Source organism: Phoenix dactylifera, unplaced genomic scaffold (genome assembly GCF_009389715.1).
Source record: "Phoenix dactylifera cultivar Barhee BC4 unplaced genomic scaffold, palm_55x_up_171113_PBpolish2nd_filt_p 001525F, whole genome shotgun sequence".
NCBI lineage: Eukaryota > Viridiplantae > Streptophyta > Magnoliopsida > Arecales > Arecaceae > Phoenix > Phoenix dactylifera.
Window position 1 is genome coordinate 1,198 of NW_024068834.1, and position 6,816 is coordinate 8,013.

The 6,816-nt window shown below is 41.1% G+C and overlaps 1 pseudogene; it reads right to left on the reverse strand.

Annotated features, from left to right (window-relative positions):
- Window positions 1–342: 342 nt before the first annotated feature.
- On the reverse strand, window positions 343–6,584 carry LOC120108744 (annotated as a pseudogene).
- Window positions 6,585–6,816: the final 232 nt, after the last annotated feature.

Here is a 6,816-nt window from a genome sequence, read left to right on the forward strand (position 1 = left end):
ACAGATAGCAACTAGTAAGTAGGACAATAGACTATAAATCACGGATTTCATCTTTTAATATTTGTATATTTGTTCAGGGAGGAACTATATGCAGAGTAAGGGAAAAAGTATTAAGAAGGATAACAAGAACGAAAGCAAAATGAGAAGAATCTCACAGAGCCTTACAGTCGGAGATAGAAGGAAATACAACAAAGTAGATAAACACAGTGTCTTGAGGGTAGTATAGAATACTTCCCACCACCATTTCTTTACCTACAGTAGCTCATATTTACATTGCCAGGACTCAGCCAAGCTGAAGAAAAAAAAACTACAAGATTATGGCCACCTGGATTAGATATATACCCGAGGTTGAAAAGATTCATAACAAATACATGGTACAGCCTTAGAGCCCAAAAGAAGAAAAAAAACAGATGGGCCAGTTAAGTTATTTAAGGCAGTAATTTTCTGGCTAGATTTAGATCCCATATTATGTGGTTCTCTGACCCAGTTGATCAAATGAAGTCTAGCTACCCAGTTAGGTTTTGGTCTTGAACTCCTCTGTGCTTTCAGGTCCACCACAATGACGGTGATGTTGTCTTTGCTTCCCTTCTGGAGAGCATGCTTTGACAGGCAGTCCGCAGCTGGCTTGAGCTGCAGGATCGGCTTTTTCCCCTCTGTGTGTGGGAGATGAACGTGACACCGTTCCTTTTGTGCCAGTGTTAGGATCCGCTTGCGGGCTACCTCACAAACCTCTTCATTTGACATGACATCCCATAAGCCATCGCTAGCTAGGAATAAGGCAATCATCTCTTTTGTTCGTGGAACGATTGTGACTTCTGGTACAGGAATAATCCTGGCTTCAAGTATTGGTCCCCTGCACATGAGCCCATAGATCTAAACATGAGCATTGCATATTTATGGCCAAGTGTCATGAATGCTATTTCTATGCATTCATCACACTACATTCAACTTGATCAGAAAAGATGAAAAGTATTATATTCCTGAGTGCATATAAAACAAGTTAGATTCAATTAGCAAAATTTTTAGTTTAGTCACGTATCAGCACAGAGTTAGATAAAATGCGTTTCAAACAATTAATGCTTAATGACTTCCAATCCAGCAGTGAGATGGAAAACAAGAAGAAGAAGGTGTAATGTATGTCAGAAAAGTTGTATAAGGTTTGAGGTATATAAACTAATGAAACATTCTGTCTAGAGAACACTCCAATTCCAGATGTACTATTTTATAAGTCAACAAACAACAATAGAAAACTATTTGATGAAAACAGCAATAAATAGTTGGTATATAGTGTACAGTTCATACAGTTCTGCAGCACATCATGCAGAGAAGATTAAGTAGGCCATCAGACTTCCATAACAGATATAACTGTATTGGCTTTTTATTTTAGCCATGTTATGAATGTAATCCATTTTTTTTTAATTGATGTTTGCTATAATTTGATGAGGTAGAAGAAAACCACAGCATGTGGTGAGGACGGGAGAAAAAAGTGAAACTAAGTCAGCATAAAACTTCTGTTCAATTTGATAGTAAATGCATACATGCAACACACATAAGAAATAAATGATATTTCTCATGGCTATCTGACTGTACAAATAACGAGCTACATTTGACATTAAGAAACATAAAATCCTGAAAGAAAATTATCTTAAAATGCAAAGAATAGAAGATATGATGGGAGAAAGGGAATAGGCATTCTGGCTAGGAATAAAATAGAATTTAAATTGTTTGATTAAATTATAAAGCATAACTTCTTTAGTGAGTCACCAAAGAGCTAAACTTGGTAAAGAAAGTGACCAGCTAAGATCTCAGGTAGAAATGCGTTAATGTGGTTAACTACAGAAGCCAGGTTATAGTGGTCCTTAAATGTTTGCCGGGTCGAGATGTGATCATTCTCATATTATCAATAGAAATTTGCATCATATTTAAATGGACGAGATTTAGCAAGTTCATGAAAACTTACACAGAAGACGTTGAGAGGGAGAGGATGTTTGTTTTTTATACAGCAAGTAGGGATTGATGGGGTGATTGTGGGCTACATACAAGAAAGAAATTGTGGCAAAGACAAGTCCTAAATCTGAATGATATTTGTGATTCAAATAAATGATGACTTGGATGATGATATTTAAGCAAGTAATGTAGTTATCTTTATCATTTTACTGAATAACTGAAGAAGAGTAACATGGCAAGTAATAAGATTATTTTGTGTTGAAGTCAGACACCAATAACTCACATATGGTGCTTTGGTATGACAAGAAAATATAAAGAGATCATCATCCTTTGATTGGTAGAAGAGTCATTAAGAAACATCTTGAGCTTTCCAACTACCACTTGCAACCAGCGAAGGTAGAAAATAACAGATATCATAAATTTCTCATCTACACCTAAAACTTTTTATATTCCAACTGCAGACCAAAAATGATAACAGGCAATAAAGATGAGCGAGATCATATGATACACCACTTGGAAGCATCTAATCTTCACCATTTGTTCTGTTTGCTGTGATCTGCAAAGATGGGTGTTAGAATTTCTAAAAGAAACTATTTTCCAAGTAAATAAGATCCAAGATAGGATATAGTAAGAGAGCCAATTCAGTTCCACACCCCGGAGAGGCGATGGAGAGGATCAATGTTGCCAGCAATTGTCATAGGAAGAATATAAATAACATCATTATGAAACCACAAAGTTGAGAAGGTTAAGGATGAAGCTCTGTAAAATTTCTTTGGCTGGTTAAGAAACGGAAAAACCCAACGGCATGAAATAATATGCACTAATCTAACTGCCTAAGAACTTTAAATCTATGGAAATCTCTTGGTTGAATTCCCCAACTTTTTAGTATTTGTTTGCAGATGGTTATAATCTCTTTTGAGAGTGGAGGAGTCTGTGTGTGTGTGAGTGAAAAAGAAGGGAAATTTAGGAGCACATATGATGTTAAACCTCTTTTTTCCTAGATTTTTTCAGATCCAAAATTCCTAATATGAGAAGTTAGAAGACCTCTTACTTCTGACTAGTGAGCATAAATTCATGATGCTCCTTGAATAACACCCCCCCCCCCCCTTCTCTCTCTCTCTCTCTCTCTCTCTCTCTTCTCTCTCTCTCTCTTGATGTACAAGAATTTATTTCCAATTATGTAACTATGTTTTTAAACATGGGTGCACCTTGGGCGATATCAATGTATTTGGAAGGCCAGCTTGCGCAACAAAAAATGTATTAGCAGGGCAGCTGATGGGAGCTTTGGTAGGATATACTCCATAAACAAAGCACAAATGGGATTGTATGCACTTTTTTGGTACCTTACAATTGCATTCTTTGTTATGTAAAATTTTTAAACATGATTTCTTTACAGTAAAGCCAACAGAAACCCCAGCAGATCTACTGTTGTTTTAATTATTTTTAATTCACTGGAGTATGCAGAATATTGCCCTTGTCATTTTCATCTTTGATAGAATCCCTGGATAACTTACAAGTAAAAAGAATGTGGAGTTTTACAGCCAGTTGGCATAAAGATTTTTGCATAGCCAAGACTGAAGGATGCAGATATTGAACAAGAGTAGCTACTTTAGAACCTACCGATTGTTCAGAAAAGCATCCATCATTTTGACAATTTAAAATTTGTAAATTTAAATACAAAGTTCATCTTCAAGGTCTAGATACTTTTGAGTAAGCTAAACAAATTTAAAGAACTGGAAAGAAGCTTAGAGGATATATCTTTATCTCATGATATCAGTGTATAACCTTTTTTCCTTTTATTTTCCAGTGAAAAATGACTATTTAAAAACCTCTGGTCATAGAGGGTCCTAAAAAAATTATAGAAGCAGTATTACAATGAGGCCTTGGTACAGAAAAGTGGCCAGATTTCCTACTGGCTAATATGTCACATTTGTGATATTTCAGAAAGTTGTTTGTTATTGTTAATATTGCATAAAAGCTTCCAACAAACTCGACAGGTGCCGCACAGGGGTCCCTAAAAAAATCCAAGAAAATGCCAGAAACTCCTGTTTCTTGATCACAGCTGATATTTTATCATACTCTGAAAAGCACCCGGAATGGCAGCTAATAGAAACAATAACATGGCACCCGGAACTTCCTATGAACAGTGTAATACTGAAAAGGGTTTACAAGGCAATAGATCTTCAGACCAACGATCTCCCTAGTTATAATTTTGCTATATCATTTAAGATGCTGATCTAATTTAATTAAGCTAGGTGTAGACACTAAATAATCTAATTCTCCATAAGCCTTCTGATATCTTCTTACTTGGTATTGGAGATTGTATAACTTGTTACCTATCATTTTCATCAGAATCAACAAACATATTATTTCAGCACCGAAAAGCAGATCATAGTTTGGAAAAATATGGTGCACCTCATTAAATGACTGTTTTCATGCTACAAACCCTTTCTCACCATCCAAAATCCAATTATATATGGACACTTCATACTTGATTAAGCATAATTAATAATTCCATGTGAAAAAAAAATTATTTTCATCATAATCCTTCATCATATCTAGTGTTGTTCTCCTAAGTACAAATTATACATACCAATTGAGCGTGACATAGCAAGAACACCAAACACACGGTGTCCATTCCATTGTATGACCTTGCCTCCCTCTGCTTCGATCCTTTTGTACTCATCTTCTCTGTTTGGCTGAAGCATTAATTTTTTTTAAAAAAACAAAAAAAAATCAATTGCTTGTTTCTGAGATAAACTAGAAAAATATGCACCACCAAGATAACAAACACATGCCTTACTTTATGATCCACCGATAGTGGCACAGGCTGTTTAGCACGACAAAGGACAGCCCTTGAATCCCCACAGTTTGCAATGATGATGTGCGAAGAACAGATAACAGCAACCACGGCTGTTGATCCGACGGTTTCCAGGGCAGTAGATTCTGATGGCGCACCTGCACCAGCCCCACCTCCGACATTCCCTCTACTCACTTTGCCTCCTACCTCATCGTCAACTTTCTGAAAGCAATCAATGAAAACTCCCTCCCACTGCTTCTTCCAAGCATCTCCGCTTGCTCCTCCCAAACCTTCAGCTACATTTCTCAGCTCCTCTACCAAGGCCAGATGAACTCGATCACGACAGTAGTTAGCAACCTAAAATCAGAGAAAAGCTTCAAATCAATATGACATCACAAAACAAAGAAACAAATAAATAAACTATGAACTGAGTGAAAGAAAAAATGGATCACCTGGGCACCACCATGACCATCGTAAACTCCGAAGAAATGGGCAGTCAAGCTAACCAAACATGGATCCAGCCCATCCACAACACCATCAGCAGTCAGCATTCGGAGCGGGATGTCAAAGAACCGAGGCGCCGCCGCCACGGCGTCTTCCATCTCCGGCCTCCGCCCGCAGATGGATACGCAGCCCCAGAGCGGCACGTAATTTGTCAAGAACACACTCCGCCCACCACCACTTCCCCGACGCGCTGCTGGTTCAGCAACCGCCGGCGGCACCCCCGCAGCGACAGTAGGCACTGCCGCGATATGCACACATGGGGCAGGGCTCTCGAAAGACGGGTCCAGAGTCGACAACTCATCGGTGGCACTGGCGATGCTGCTGCTGCCGCTGATCGAGCTCCCAACGGATGGCTCCGGCCCAACAGACACCGAATCCTCTTCATCACTCCCAACAGATCGGATCGTCCCAACCTCAGGCTCCTCCTCCATCTCCTCCTCTTGCTTGGCCGCGGGCGCATGGTCAGCATCGGTAGCCATCGGATCGGAGAGCAGCAGGGTCGCAGCGTCTGATATCAGCCGAAGGCGCGCGACGTCCATCGGGTTTTCCCGGAGCGAATTGCCCGTCCTAAATGGCAGAGCAGCCGCCGGAGGCATCTCCTCCATCGATCGGCTCCTCCCCCGTCGAACTCTCGCCGCGATACAAGGCAACGGCGGCGGCGGCGGCACAAGCGGCACCAGTCCTCGTGGACCTCAGAAGTCACACATCTCGTTATTGCTCCGCAACGCCCCCTCCGCCTCCTCTTCATCGCTCTCCAAGATTCACCGGCCGCAGGTTCACGGGTTTCGCCACCCTTTTGACAGCCGACCCCGATAGAGAAACTATTCAAGGATGAGAAGAATCCCAGAGTAGCCTAGAAAACGCCCCAGGCTTCACCTCCCTTTGGAATTATGTTCGCACTGTCTTTGAGGCAGGGAATTTGTTGGGTGGAAAAAATGAGGGGAAATGGTGTGGGGATTTGGAGGCCTTTTGCTGCCCGGGCTCCCTGGATCTCAAGGAACACGTAATAGCCTCTCCAAATATATAGGCGGCAGTTCCCCAAGCTCCCTCTTATGCCATGACCTGTCGCAAAAATACAACGAAATAAATTGGTTCAGAAGGACGAAGAAAGGAGATGAAACGAAACTTCACTCATTACATATCCTCTGCATGGACAATAGTCAGAAAAGAATTGTTTGTTTATGAGTTCATGTCCGCGTTTCAAGAACTCTACAAAAAGATGAAAGAAGAAGAAGGAAGAAAGCAACTTCCACTCCAAAGAAACAGCCAGAGAAAAAGAGAGAGAGAGAGAGAGCTGGGGGGAAATGAGAAAGGCGATGACCGGAAGCACCGAAGCTGGAGAGGGGAAGGAGAAAAAGAGAGACAGGTGTCGGATGATGACGCCATCACCGAAGACATCGACCAGCCGTTTTTTCGCCAAACGGCTTCCTTGCAAGATGGGGACACGTTTCGTGTTCGTATTGGCGGATAAGGCATGGTCGGTCCGGCCGGACAAGAAATTAGTGGCTGAGAGGGAAGAGCAGGGGCGGCCGCGGGGACGGGAACGAGGCGATTCGCGGTGTTTC